The following is a 15,605-nucleotide window of genomic DNA, read 5'->3' as shown; positions in this document are numbered from 1 at the left end:
TCAAAATAGCTAGCAGCCATTTTAAACTCTACCAGAATAATGAATGGGAAGATCAATTTTAAATAGCACCATAGAAATAAGTTAAAAAAAAAAAAAGATAAGTTATCAACCTTGCAATTAAATTTATCATTAGAAATGTGAAAGGGAACATTTTCCAGTGATTAATACATTCAAATATAGAAACCATTACACTATTCCTTGTACCAATGTAACTGTACTTTAACAAGACTAATGGTCATTGCCATTGCAGCTTCAAAGGACATACTGCAATCTGAATCTCAGCACACTTCACAAAAATGGTTCTATTTAAACAACCAGACCTCAAAATCCTGGAGAAGCACAACACACCAGACCTATCTCCAGGTGACAAAAGCCACTGACAAGATTGTGCTTAAGAGAAAAAGGTTCATACTTGCATCCACCACCCTCCTCTTCACCAAAGTGTTCTCAATCTCTGTAAACACGAGCAGGCCACTTAAATTTAAGAAAGAAACAAATTAGCGGAGAAAAAGAATTATGAGGATAAGGGAAGATGAGGGACTAAAGAAACTGGAGAATTTTATTCTATTATACCAATAAAGTGGATCGTGAGAGGCAATACTGGTGCCACCTTTCAACACAAGAGAAGCAAAACCAGAAGGGGAGAGAAGAGCTGCCTATTGCAAAAGCAAGGATTCATCATAGGGCAGATCAAATACATTTTTGCAGAAAACATAAGGTTCAGACCATTATTAGAGAAAGCTCTTGAACTAACAGGGATAAAATCATCAAGGTAATTTTTGTTCATGTTATTAAGAGAACTCAGCCACTACATTTCCCTGAGCATCTGAAGTTGGAATAAGCATCATAGAATTACAGGTTTTAAAACACAACAAAAATAAAGCCTGAAGTCTAAACCACAAAATTCAAGTGTAATTCATTTCTGGTATGCTATTACTACCTTTTAGTGTCTTAGTGAGAGGGGGTGGGGAGGTTTGAATGAGACTACTGTGGGAAGGGCTGTTTTTTTCCCCCAAAAAGTTGTGCATGATAGAACAGCAGAGCATTTCAAATGTTCCTAGCATGGCTTGAGTTTTCCACATGCTGTACAGACTTATGTTAAATGCAAAATGTAGAACACTGACTAGATAGAGCTGTTACCCTTCGGTATTCCATTTTTGCCTCAAACTTCAAAGTGAACCGCACCCAAAAGCTCAGCAAAGTCATAATATGGGAGAGACAGAGCTGCCAGCAGGAAGTAGGTGATCCACACACAGGCTTTAAATACTGCTCTTTGGGGAAAAGACAAACAATATTATACACTTTCAGCTCTGTGCCTGACTTTCTGGTCCCCATGGGGCATCACTAGACACAAACCCTTCCCTCTGCCTGTTGTTAAAGCATTTTCCTCCAACCAATTCTTTGAAGGAGCCAAGATGTCATCCCTACAGCGAAAAGGAGTGTGGTTCACACCTTTCCCCAGCATCCAAGCAGAGAAGGGCTGCCTCTCACTCCTTCAACTCCATGGACTTGAGGAGAAGAAAAAGCTGAGTCTTTCCTCTCCTTCATTTGCTGGTCCTCAGTGCTGCTCCTGCTCCTAGGCCAGGGGCAGGGATGCTGCATCAGAGCAGGTGAATGTGAGGGGAAGGGCAGGGCCACTGCTGCAGGGCTCCTTCATCCCTATCCTCCAGACCACAAAGAAAGAAGATGGTAACTCTATGGGGAAAAACAAAAATACGAACACCTTCCTTTAAAAAAAACAATTTTAAAGAGCAACTCTAAAAAAAGAAAAAAAAAATGAGGCAGTGGGCAGTAGTTCTGTGTTGCACCTGCGATCAGCTTCTAATGTCAGCTTGGCAAGAAGCTGAAAAGACAGACAGAATGCTGGTGGTGGGGAAGTGCAGGGGTTCCTCAACAGCTAAAAAACCGAGGAAAAGTGCACTTCTAAACCAGTAAGAATAAATCAGCACAAGCAACAGGAAAGTAAGAGAAAGACAAAAGATGCAAAAAAGATCAAGAAGAGGTTAACCTTAAGTAGGAAGAAAACCTCAAAACCACATACTTAAAAAGGGACATAGAGTGTGGAGTGTGTAAAACAGAAAAAAAAATTTTAAAAATTACTAAAGCAAAAGTTAATTAACAGAGGTCTCCCCATAAGAGCGTGTAAATACCATCTTATTTTGGCTACTTACATGCAATGCGACATCACTCTAAATTCAGCTTGTGTAATAGAGCTGCAATTTTATTAAAAAAAATTCCCTCATTATCATGATTATCTGGGTGGGCCAAGAATATTAATTTAAACAAGTATGTAAATACATTTGCTTTCTTTAGGGTGCAGTCATGCTGTGTGGTAAGCCTGTCTTCTCCCTAGTTAACTGTTTTTCTGAATCCCTGCATATGCACCAAAACACAATGAAATCTCATAGGCATACAAGTTATGGCACATCTTTCAAATCACTTGGCAACAGGGAGAAAAAAAATTTAATTAAGATGGTGTTTTTCTGTTTTTCCTGGGTGTATCAGCCAATGAAAGACAGTACTCAAGGTTGTCTCCTATTCTGATACAAATACCCACTGTTTCAGTGAAACCCCTTATTTCTACTGCTATTCAAGCTCTAGTTAGGAAAGTTGAGTTGAGGAGGAAGGTGCTTGGGTAGGTTTTTTGGAGGATTTTAAGCAGTTATTTTCAGTGTATGAAGGGGATGGTACCCTATGCTTGCAAGGCCATGAAGTGTAGTTGCACAAAGTGTTACATCATCATCCAGATCATGGTTTGGTGCCAGAAACTGTTTTCAGCTTCCAGGATTTAAAAAAAGAAAAAAAAAAAAAAAAGAAAAAAAAGAAAAAAAAAAAAAAAGACAAAACCCACCAAGTACCTATAGTCCCTAGCAACAAAAACTCTTGACATTTTAAGTGAGACTGATGCATTTTTTTGGCTACATAATTCTGAAAATCATTTGAGTAGATAACATTTAACAGGCATTTTTCCTCAGTACTGCATTTATCAAGACATTTAGTCATCTTGAAAGCTGTGTCTCCTTCAACTCTGCATTCATGACAAACCCTCTTTATCGGCATCCTTATTCCCTTAAGTAAGGGCAATTTCCATTAAAAAAATCTGGTATTTTTTCAAAGTAGAAAATATTTTGCATAGACACAGCATAATACCATCCACTGAAGCTGGCTCAAATCAGTATAATGCAGAATTTAGGGCTGCATTTGGCAGCAGCATCACTGCACAGCTACACATTGTTTATATTCAGAGGTGGGGTAAAAGGAAAGAACCTGCAGCAGGAGCTCGTTGAACAAGTTGGGTGACTTGCTCTTCCTCGGAGGTACGTTTCGGTTATTAGCTCTGGCTGTGGGTGCAGGTGGGGGCAGAAGGGGTGAGAGGATAGGAGGGAACAGGGCTGAACACAAACCCTGTGGTCTGACCACAGGCCTGGGAGCCAGGAACTCCCCATTACCACCTTGGCCTTAAATGTCAGGAGGTTTAGTGCCCATTACCCACCCATCCTATCTGTAGTGTGTGATCCCAGCTCCTGCAGCTCTCTGGATTTCTCTGAAAGCCAACAGTTTCAACCTTGAACCAAATGCAGAAGGAGGAGTGGATAGGATACCTAAACTGCTCTTTTCCTCCTTTTTTGGGCCCAAAACTAAAAATAGCAATTAAAACAATCATCCTGCAGACATAATTTGACTTACAGTGACCTTAGGGCTTCTGTTCAGTAAATTATCCCACCTATAACAGAGTGCACAGAGCACTGTGTTGGCCAAAGATCAGAAACTGCGTTAATTGCTTTGCCACTCCCCTCTGAATGCCCTTCCTTGCTTTTCCACACTGGGTAAAACAATAAATTACTGTGATCCTTGACACAGGGATTCCCTGCCCCAGCTCTATGCATGATTACAGATACTAAACCTTTAATGATTCACTGCCAGCTTTCCTCTCAGAAAGCAGGTGCTCCTGCTGTGAGAATGCAGGAATGAAACTCTGTGCACAAACTTTGTGGTAACCTTGGTGCTGCCAGTATCAATAACTGTGGGGAATGGAAGAGGACGAGTATTTCCCTTCGTCTATGCAACCATTATGGAAACCACAGCCTTAGAGAAAGAATCATTCTGGTTTTGGACAAAAAGGTCCATTTGTCTCCCAAACCCCAATTCCATCTGCAGTGACTGCAGCTGGTTACAAATCTCTGTAAGACCAAGGTGTGTATTGAAGGATCTTCTCCTAAACTTGTTATTCAGGTCCTGGCACTGCCCACCGCCATGTATAAGGGCCAGCAGAAGACATCTCTGCTCAGCCCACCTCATTGCCTGCAACCTCTTGCAGCACTGAGCTCCACAGTTTCTTCACAATGGTAGCGACTGAATGAAGGAAAACACACAAGAGAAATTAATGTGGGTTGTTGGGTTTTTTAAACAGGATTTCTGAGTTGACAGCTTTTAACGTGTTTAATATAAGAAAGGACCAACATTGACATGTCTTCAATGACTTGAAATGCCTCCCAGGCTCCTATCTCTAACTGTGCTACAGCATAACCTTCACTATGACATTACAGACTTATATCACAGCAACGATGTGTACCAAATGAGCCTTTTATTGATAAGAGAGTGAATATCAGATTGTAAACTGCAGGTGTGTTTCTGGGATGTCACTGCTACCAAATAAGGCCATCTGGAAAGGACAAGGGCAAAAGTACAGCATGTTGGCAGACAAGCCTTGTTAATAGAACTCATCCACTTACAGGCATTCCTACTGTAAGGAAAGTATAGGTTTTGAAAGCCGGTATGGAAGAACTAGCCTGGACTATCTCCTTGTTTAGACAAGCCTTAACTTTCCCACCAGTTAGTTGCATTCCAAACAAAGTCAAGGGGAAAAAAAAAATTCAAGTGATATGCTTTACACTCTGAACAGTTTATACAAAACAGACTCTGCAAGCAAAGTGTGCTAAATACTCCAATGCCAAATCACCCAACTACACAGAACTGGAATGACAGTAATCCACTTAAAGGTGAAACTCCCCTGAAGCCTAATGAGTAATAAAAGAAGTAAAGACCTCTTGTTCTTGAAACACAAAATTTTGGCAGAGTTTGCTTCCCTCCTCCACCCCTGCCCCCCCCCCCCTCCTTTTTTATTTGTATACATAAGGTTTTTTTGTTTTGCTCACACAGGTTAATAACTTGATATAGGTGAAATTCAGCTTTTCTTCATACACAGGACTTGAAACAGAGCCTCAGATCCTCAATTCATGTAGCCCCTGATTTTTGGATAATTATTTTGTGCTTCATTCTTCCTAAGAGACCATTTGGAAGTTTCCTCTAACCTTGCTTCCTTCAAGAGTCAGGCATCTTTTGTTTCTTAACAGGAATAGCATCTTAGTACTGCATCTAATCCTTCCTGCCCTACACGGGCTTATCCTGTGCCATCAAGAAGCTTTCCCAGCACTCCGGATCAATGAGTTGGTTTGGAGATGACCTGCCTTGGAGCCCACCTGAACCCCTGGATCAGTGCCAGGCTTCCCCACGCCCCTCCCCATCCTCCTGCCATGCAGACAGCAAGCCCTGCCAGCCCAGCTGAAGCAACTCAGCAGCCTGCATTTGGCAGCACTTGTTGCTGCTGGTGGTGTTGTTAATAATTCTTTCACATAGTTTTGCTCACTGGAGGAGGGTGATTCAGCACAGACACATGGGCGCGGAGGTGTTCAGACAGGCGTTAGGAGATGTGGTATGAGGATTTTGTACCAAACAGAAGGGTAAATAGCATAACTGCAGAGCTCCACCACCGATACCGCAGAGAAAGCATCACCGCTGTGATTAACATCTACTTTCTTTGAAAACTGCCATGATTTTAAAACACCTCACACTGATAAATATCTGACAAGCCAGAGATGGCAGGGGGGGAAACTACTCCAGTGTCCAGCTTATGAAGATTTAACATAAATAAACACTGAGTGCTGCAAGGAATCTCAAATCTGCACTTCCTTGGCAAAGGAAGGAGAAATCAGATTATGAATGTCCCAAGTATGAGTTAAGGTGTGTACTTCTACATGGTTGACATTTTTTTTCCAGTTACAAAGGAATGTTTCTTGACAAACACAGACACCAGTCATCAGCTACTTCAGAAATAAAAATAGCACACAAACAACAGAGTACACTACAGACTACAGCTGATTGAATTGATAAATGGAAATTTCTTGCGGTTCATTTGGCAAACATATTTATGTATTTTGTTAAGTGACAGCAAGCTGAGGCAAAAAGGATAATACTTTTTCAGAGCTTTGGTTTAGAGCAGGAAGAAGAATGATGAAAATTTTCTATATTAGAAAGTTCTTGCTCCCAATCATATTACTTTATAGTCAGATGACATGATTTTTAAAAACTAATTAATTAGTTAGCATTTTGACATCTCCACCCAGTAGTACACTAAAAGGATTGCTTTGGAAGACCTGATCTCATTGAAAGCATCTCAAAATACCACTTTTGATTCAGAGATCAACCAGCAGGCATAGCACTTATTGTCCCCCTAACAAGAGGCCAGGGCTAGTAGCTGAACCACTATTTCTTAGGGTCTGCATCCATACATGTCCTCCTCACTTATGTCTCATAGACACATTTCACTTCACCATCACTCACCTAAAAAACCTGTCAAGTTCAACCTTGTGTTCAGGTTTCACTCTGCCTGATTGACGTCTTGAGCAGCTACTAAAAATTTAACAAAGAGTTTGCATCAACCTCCTCTTTCTCCACACCCTACATTTCAAAGTGTTTAGGCAGCAACAGAAAACAATTAAAGGAAATTCAGAGCTAAGGCTGAAATGTACCATGTGTTTTCAAGCAGAAGGGCACAAAACATCAGTAAACCACTGCTGAGATTACATACTCCCACTATCAGGCATTGAAAGACTACAGAACAATGTCATCTTTAACTATTAATAACCATACTTCCTTTCTAGCACACAATCTTTTTTTCTTAATTGTCTGCTAGAGGTATTTCCATGCAGGCCACATTCCTCTTTCCCGTAACACAGCAGAACAACTACCAAAAGTGATTTATTGTTCCATATACATTCCCATCAGGTCTCGCATTACTCCTGACATTTGCCAATTTACCCTTTTCTTGGTTTACAGTGTAGTCAATGAGAGAACTGGACTGAAAGCCAAGATTTCATCCCCACCCTACTATGACGTGCTTATTAACCTCAGCACTAAAGCCACTAAAACTCTCACTAACCACACTCCATTATTTTTAGGTATAGAACTGAAGCAATGGTAAAGAACTCTTTGTGAAGTACTCCAAAATGTGACAGATTAAAAACTTCTTATACAAGAAGAAGACTTTTCTTAAATTTAACTGTTTAAAAATCAGATTTTTACAGTGCTTCATAAATTAAAAAAAAAACATTTTAAAAATACCCCAAATTTTTTTTTTTTTTTCTATTTAAACAGAATTTTCATCCCAGTTACTGTGGCCATCATGTTCCTAAACTTGAAGAAACATCTGCTTAGGAGTTTGAAGTAATGTAAAATTAGAAGTTTCAGTTGCCAATGGAAACACAGTTACTAATTTCCAATTGCAATTTTCTGAGCACTGACAAAATCTCACTAAAATACATTAAGTGAGAAATTTAGAACTTTATTTGATGGCCACATTTGAAATACAGCGTTGTGTCAATTCCCAGGTGAGAAGATTTTTTTCTCATACTATTAACATGGGATCATAGAATGGTTTGGGTTGAAAGGGACCTTAAAGATAATCTTAGTCCAACCTCCCTGCAGTGAACAGTGACATCTTCAACTAGATCAGGTTGCTCAAAACCCCATCCAACCTGACACTGAACGTTTCCAGAGATGAAGCATCTCTCTGGAGAAGCTGTTCCAATGCCTCACCACTCTCACAGTAAAGAATTTCTTTCTTACATCTAATCTAAATCTATCCTATTTTTATTTAAAACCATTACCTCTTGTCCTGTCACAACAGTGCCTTCTAAAAAAGGTTGTTCTTATCTTTCTTATAGCCTTTCCTTTACATACTGAAACCTAGAGCCTTCTCCTCCCAGGCTGAATAACCCCAACTCTCTAAGCCTGTCTTCATAGGAGAGGTGTTCCAGCCACTCATCATTTTTGTCACCCTTCTCTGAACCTGCTCCAACAGGTCTATGTTCTTATAGCTGGATGCAGCCCTGCAGGAGGGATCTCACCAGAGCAGAGCAGAGGGGCAGAATCCCCTCCCTGGCCCTGCTGCCCACACTGCTTTGGATGCAGCCCAGGATACGTTTGGCTCTCCGGGCTGGGAGTGCCCATGGCTGGGTCATGTCCAGCCTCTCACCCACCAGCACACACAAGCCCTTCACAGCAGGGCTGGTCTCATTTCTTATCTTATATTAAGACTCAGGGGTTGCCCCAACCCAGGTGCAGCACCTTGCACTTGGGCTTGTTAAACCTCCTGAGATTCCCATGGGCCCACTTCTTGAGCTTCTTCCCCTGGATGGAATCCCATGCTTTAAGTGATACAACTGTACCACACAGCTTGGTGTCATCTGCAAATTTGCTGAGGGTGCCCTCAATCCTTTTGTGTCATTGATGAAGACATTAAACAGAACTTGTCCAAGCAAGAATCTCTAAGGGATGTCACATGTCCATAACCTACCTCTGGACATTAACTATGACCATTACACTCTCCATGCAACTGTCCCACCAATTCCCTATCAACCAAACAATCCACCCATCAAATCTCTCTCTCTCTTCAGTTTAGACAGAAGGATGTTGTGGGGAACTGTATCAAAGGCTTTACAGAAGGCCAGATAAGTGGCATCTCCATTCTCCATTCCTTCCTTTCTATAACAGAAGGCCAACAGGCTGATCAGGTAGGACTTACCCTTGGCTGTCCAAATTCACATCCCTGCTCACTATGTTCCTCAGCAGAGCATTTAGGAGGAGCTGTTCCATGATCTAAACAGGCACAGGGGTGAGGCTGATGGGACAGTGGTTCCCAGGGTTCTCCTTCCTACCTTTTTCCAAGATAGGTTCAGTGCTTCCCTTTCCCCACAAATCTATTGCTTCCCACAAGAAAAAGGAAAATAACAGTTTTGGGAAGTTTTTTTTTACCTGCAGCATAAGAAGAGTATTGAACAAGAAAACTACTACTATAAAGAGGAATCTGGCCTCATTCCTACCATCTGAAGTGCTCCTGAGCCTCTATTGAACATATAAATTGCCTTATAAAGGAGAGCAGGTTGGATGCAGGGCATAAGTTTGGGTAGGACATACCCACTTTCTTCATTTTGATTTAAGATATATTGAAGTTCATTCATAAGAAACACCAATTGCTATTGCAAAACAGAAGTTTTCCCTCATGTAAGGATTTTGCCAAGAAATAAATCTCTTAAAATACTTGTCTTTCTGAATTTCCCAACAACTTGCTGAGCATAGTCATCCAGAAAACAGGTAATGATGCGTCTTTGGGTTTTTTTAGACATTTAAATTAACAGCCTTCCAGAAAAGTACAGGTATCACCTTGTGCCTTGCCTTATGAAAAACAATACCAGAATAATCAGCTTCCTGATGAATGATATCAAATAGGACTTAGCTTCACTCTTAGCAGGGCTGCATATGCACTCACCGTGTACCAATGAATGTACATGCCACTGATAAATCAAAATCCCATGACCCAGATCAGCCACAAGAGAGGGCCACGGAAGCAGGACTGAAAGCAGAGCCCTCAGCCACCACATTAGCTGTGATGTGTTCTGTTACTCTTCAAAAAGAAATAGCAGAAGAAATAGCAATGCTCCACATCACTTAGTATTACTCCCTCTCACTCAGTATTACTCCCTCGTCGCTGAAAAAAAACCCCACAAAAGGTCAGAAAAACAAACAGAGCACATCAAATGCTTATCAGCTCATTAGTCAGATCTTGACCAAAATTTATGAGGCTATTTCTTACAAGTATTTTTGGACTTAATTGCTGCACAACCAGGAAATTTAAGTCTATGTTTTCTGGTGTTTGGTAGTGAAGCAAAGCAAACAACAGCAGCTTTTCTATAACTTACTCCATGTATTTGTGTACTTGCACTTCCTCATTTTTCATGAGGAATGGAAAAGAGAAGTTTCTTTATAATCAATTTCTCATAGCAGACAAAATACCATTATTATTATTGTAGCCCATACTAGTCAAATTCACAGAACAGGAGTTTAAGATGAAAAAATAACTATTAAAATATATATATAATACAAGAAGACAAAAGTATGTACCAATATAAAATATAAAGGCTATGCTAAAGACTAGAAAGTGAACAGCAAGAGAAAATCAGCATGAAGGAATGAACTTTGGAAGTGGAAGTGCTCTGGGAAAAAAAAAATTAAATCAAATTAAGTCTCTCATATAGCATCAGATTTCTTAAATTTAAGCAGAAAACACAACTTATTTGATTCCAAGTAGGGTTAGGGTTGGGTAGCTAGAGAAGGAAGCTACAGAAGGAAGTTTGTAGCTAAGTCCTAAATAAACCATACAACTGAACTAAGATGTACAAGTATGAACTTAGCCTGAAAAACTGCTTTGAAAGTGTCCTTTAATAAAGTAAAACTGTCAGCTGCATACCATTTCTCTGCAACACAAGTAAAAAAAAAATTTTAAAAAAAAACCAAAACACACACATCACCAAAAAACCCATCACCCTGTCGAGAAAATTTTCCCACAGAAAAGGATATTTTGGCCAGCTCTCCTTGATGACAAAAGATAAGGAAATACCAGGGCGGTTCCCTGGTTTGTGAAGCATTAGGCACAAAGGCACAGAAAGATATTTTTATTTTTTATGTTCTCCACCCCTTTCTTTATCTCCCCTTTCATTTTAGTTTAGTTTTCTATCATATTTCTCTCTTTTTACCTTTATTATTCCCTACTTTCCTGCTTTAGAAGGTATATGCACAACACCTAAGTAACACTGTTTCAGTGGTTGCCTTGGTGCAAGTGGTATTAACACCTCTTGATACATTCAATCAGCACATTTTAGAATGGTGTCACACTACATTGCATTGAAGAGAAGCAATGATGTTGGAGGAGCAGCTGTCAGAAGGATATGTTTCCTGTTGAATCAGGAAAACAAATTTGAAAAAATCTGCATGGAACATCAAGATGCTCTCCACTGCAAAGGAGCCCTAATTTCCCACTAGAAAAAAGAAAGCATACTCTACAGTATTTCAGATAAACATTTTCAAACCTGGGACTGCCTAGAGATGAGCTGCTTTTTGTGTGTGTGAACAGGAAACAAAAATTCATAAAAAATCCTTTTCCCAAAGCTGAAGAACTTTCTGAAGATGACATTTTGTGCTCATGTTCATTCAGCACTCACACTGAAGACTGTCTGAGTCAGCAACATCTCGCCTTGTTTGAAATCACAGACTAACTTGAAACAAAAGTGCTAATGTAATTTCATTTGCAGCTCTGAAAAAGCCAACAGCTTTCTGTTCTGCCCTGTTGTATGATCACAGCCCTCATGTCTCTGATGTGGGAAAAAGCTTCACAAAGCATTGCACTTCCACCTTATTCACAGGAGCTGCAAGCAAAAATAGATGGTCTTAGAAGACCAAACTGGGATATTGCAAGGCAAAAATTGGTATAAGCAAGATTTCCATACCTTTTTCCTACCCCTCTCCAAAGGAGACACTGGCTCTTACCTTAGAATTTGTTTCACCACCTGGTCTCAGCTGGAAACGTACCTTAACTAAAATTCTGCCTTGCTGAAGAGTGTACACTTATTTCTCCTGAGCAACAAGCAATGTATTATTCTGACAGATATGTTCAGCTTGCATAAACTATACATAACTCATTGACCTTCTCACTGTCTCATGGCATTTTGTGACTTTCGTTCCAGTCTATGATTCTCTGTGTTCAGCCAACTGAGTTGAAAACAGGAGGTTTTTCAGGAAAAGTGGTGCTGCAACCAGAGATGGACCTCTGAAACTGCTCAGCAAAGCCTTGTTGGAAAATATGTTGTCAAACCACAAAATCCTCCCCCCTCATGTGGTTATAGTCAAACCATCTTCACATGCTGGGACTCAAGCTGAAAACTCTGTATTTTTTGAAAAAAAAAAGTTTTCCTCTGAGTTTGCTTTTGTTAAATATTCATTTTATTTTTACCACCCCTACTACCCAAGAACTCTAATCAAAATAATTTTGCAGGATCTGAACCCAGAAAGTTATCATTTTGAGTAATTTTCTTTAAACACCATCTCTGTTTCATACAAATAAGGACCAGAAAATATGTATCTTTAAAGTAAGAAAGTGCAGTCTGCCCTTTTTCTACTGTTCATAATGAAATCTCAGCTTCCACAATCCTCTGACCTTTCTGTTACCCTTCCCATACCCCCCAGAAATGCCTGAGGGCTTCATGACCTGCTACTCTCTACTGCTTTGCTTGCCCCTCTGCTGTACTGGAAAAAAATGTGCACCGCTCTTTATACGAACTGTGTGTTTTAGACAGTCTGAAATATAATCAGAAATTAAATTTAAATTTTCCAGAAAATATTATAGTGCAAAGGTCCTAAGTGGCTTTAAAAAAATTGTCAAAATTAAAGCAAAAAAATCCCAACAGCCACCTCTCAGCTAACTCTCTCCAGGAAATCTGTGGGAACAGCACTGGCTCCAAAATCTGTGATGTGCTGTTAAAAATCAACCTGATGCAAGTTGCAACTTTCTGCAACTGCTGCTGGAGTTAGAACTTAGCACCCTGCAGCTGGCACACCTCACTGTCCAGGAAACCACCACAAGAGCTGCATGGACATTTCTGCAGTCACCTGTGCTGACCACAACTTCCCTACAACCACTCTGGTACTTGCCTTACCCCGAGCACTTCCATTTTCCAAACTAGAACTGAGGTGAACAGGTAAATGCACGTAAGACAATGGCTACATCTCACCCACATGCCTCAGGAGAGAACTGGAGCAGTAAGGCTGGAGCAAAAAGTTGTTGTATGGATACCAAGTTATAGCCAGATCCAACTCTTCTTCCCAAAGAGTTCTTACCAATCCTCCCAGACAGGCTGCAGCTCAGATTTCCCATGCCATGCCAAACTGGGGAGAAGCTTAATCAAATTTTTGAACTTTCCCGGTACCAATTAATCATTTCTCATTAACTGAATGCCAAGCTTCATTTCAGTATTTAGTCCTCAAAAACAGATGCATTTATTTTTCCATTCCCTCATGATTAGATGGGAGCCCCTGCAATCCACACCTAAAAATCACTAGGCAGCCGTATAATCAAACTAAAGGTAAAAGCTAAGGCTTAATCTGAGTTGTGTAAATTTTTCCCACTAATATAAACTCCCTATTAGATCTTATGATAAGTAAGATATAGTAAAAGAAAACAAGACATAACAAATCAGTAATGCATTGACTTCATTAAAAGCAGCACCTCACACAAACTCAATACAAACAAATTCCAGCACACAATATTCCATACAGAATGGAATGTTTCATTATTGCTATGGGCCTTCACTTACTATTTCACTCAAACAGTTTGTTTTCAAAATAACCACAAACTCAAAGAAGCCAGATAACAAAACTCTTCTGGAGATTCAACTGAAGACACCTATTCAACACTGTATTTCTGTACTGCTGGAAAAGCCTGTCAAATAGTTGAAGTGAACACAACGCTTAAACAACATATTTATGTGGAAATAAAATATATTAACTCCCTAGGGAACAAAACCAAAATTCAAGGAATTCCTGGAGGGGAAGAAAAACAAAGGGGAGGGAAGGAGGTGGGGGGAGGGGGGGGGAAGAGAAACAAGATGTCTTTCAAAGCATTTGTTTCCTTCTGATAATCAGACTGCCACAAAATTCTCAAAACCATGGGGGGTTTGTTTCCTTTGAATCAGAAAACTCAGGAGAGAAATGGATGCTAATTAGGCAGTAAAAGCATAAAATGTTTTGGAAATGGATTTCAGGATATGAATCTAGAGGAGCATGAAGAAGCTGTAGAAAGAACATGATCATATCTCTTTGTTTTAGAAAACAACCCTGCCATCTCCCGATATTAAAATTTCCATCTGGATTTAAAAAAAATGAAAAAGAGAGAGAAACAGTGATTTCTAGATCTCATGAAAGCTTGCTGGGGAGCAATTAGTGTGAGACTCAAAGGCACTGAAGACAGCAGAAGTGAGAGCCACTGAAGTATATGTAACATTTATGAAGACACAGAAAATACTGGAAGCAAATTTGTGGGAGAAGCAACCTATAAGCAATTAAAATATTCCCAGAACATGTCAAGCAAGCCTACCACTGAACTTCCTAGTAAGCTTCTGTCTCTAAATACTATATTTCAACCACATTATCCTGAGCCCGTCAGCTATCAATGTCTCCTTTCTCATAAATGCAAATCCTCATAATTTTTAGTTTGGGCTTTACATGCTGAGATGAAACCTGGGGTCTTTAAAGTTGGTATAACTGAAAAAGTTCCTCTCAAGTCTGTGAAAACCAGTCTTCCACTATTGTCACCATAGGCCCCATCTTCTGAAACCATCCCAATATGGTCTTCATAATTATTGTCTTCTGAAACTGAAGCGTTTATGTAAAACCTTTTCCACAGGTTAACACAAAACACCAGCTCTTTCAATAACTATCTTTAAGTCATATTTTAACAATAAAACCTGGGTAAACCCGATTTACAAGAATCTTTCATCTTTCTGCCTCTTTCCTTTCTTTTTGAAGACTTGTAGGAACCAGAAACAACTTCAGGAAACAATAATACACTACAAGTAAGATATAAATTACATACCAAATGAATACTCTGCATCTTTACATCTGGAAATAAAAAATGCTTAAAAAAACAAGAGTGCTTGGAGTTATGATTCAAGACAACACTTAAATCACCACAAAAATGAAATCTAGCTTATGGTTTTCTGGTTTGAATCTAATGGCTACTTCAGAGGCCATGTAGCCAATCAAACCACTGATCAAGTAACTGTGCTGTCCTCCCCAGAACTATTTTGGTTTCATTTGAATTCTTTTTTGTATGCCTCACAGGAAAAGAATGTGCAGCAGTCTTATTCGCAACCCTAAATACCTGAGCTTGTCTGGGACAAAGGTAAGTAATACTTTCTACATTCATTTGATGTGGAAATGCATTGTCAGCTTGTGCAATAACTTATGGCAATTTAACCTAATCTCATGACCTCCAGCCAAGTTACCTACACTTATTCTCTAATGATCTACATGGTTGACCAGCAAAAGCCAATGTTTTGTTGGCTCATCCCATTAAAACATATAAATAAAAGTATCTAGAGAAGTTTTGCATTCTACTTCTACTAAGAAACCAGGTAATTTTCCCTAATGATGAGCTTACATGTTTATCATAAGGTGGGATCTTCCATTTGTGACAGGAATCATGCTTATGTCCCTGTTCACCTTGGATCTTTTAATATGAGATCAATAGTTTTTGCAACAGGACTAAACAGCCTTGACACGCTAAGTGACACGAATAACCAACAAAGTTGTCATAGTGAAAGTGATGAAGAAGGGATTCTTTGAATTCATTTGCCCACAGAAGGGTTTCTGACGGTAAACGGCTACAAAACTTATCCTAGTCTCTGGGCAGCAAATTTTCCAAACAGCATACAGAA

General features: G+C 39.7%; 1 protein-coding gene across 3 annotated transcripts in view; it reads right to left on the bottom strand.

Moving 5' to 3' along the window:
• LMO7 (LIM domain 7) overlaps positions 1-15,605 on the bottom strand; it is a 131,540-nt gene that overhangs the window by 77,024 nt on the left and 38,911 nt on the right. The gene's annotated exons all lie outside the window — the stretch shown is intronic.

Source organism: Chamaea fasciata, unplaced genomic scaffold, assembly GCF_029207755.1.
Source record: "Chamaea fasciata isolate MVZ Bird 193981 ecotype frontalis unplaced genomic scaffold, bChaFas1.0.hap1 SCAF_2, whole genome shotgun sequence".
NCBI classification, from domain to species: domain Eukaryota; kingdom Metazoa; phylum Chordata; class Aves; order Passeriformes; family Sylviidae; genus Chamaea; species Chamaea fasciata.
Note: the sequence above shows the minus strand (reverse complement) of the source record. Positions and strands in the feature narration are given on the sequence as shown.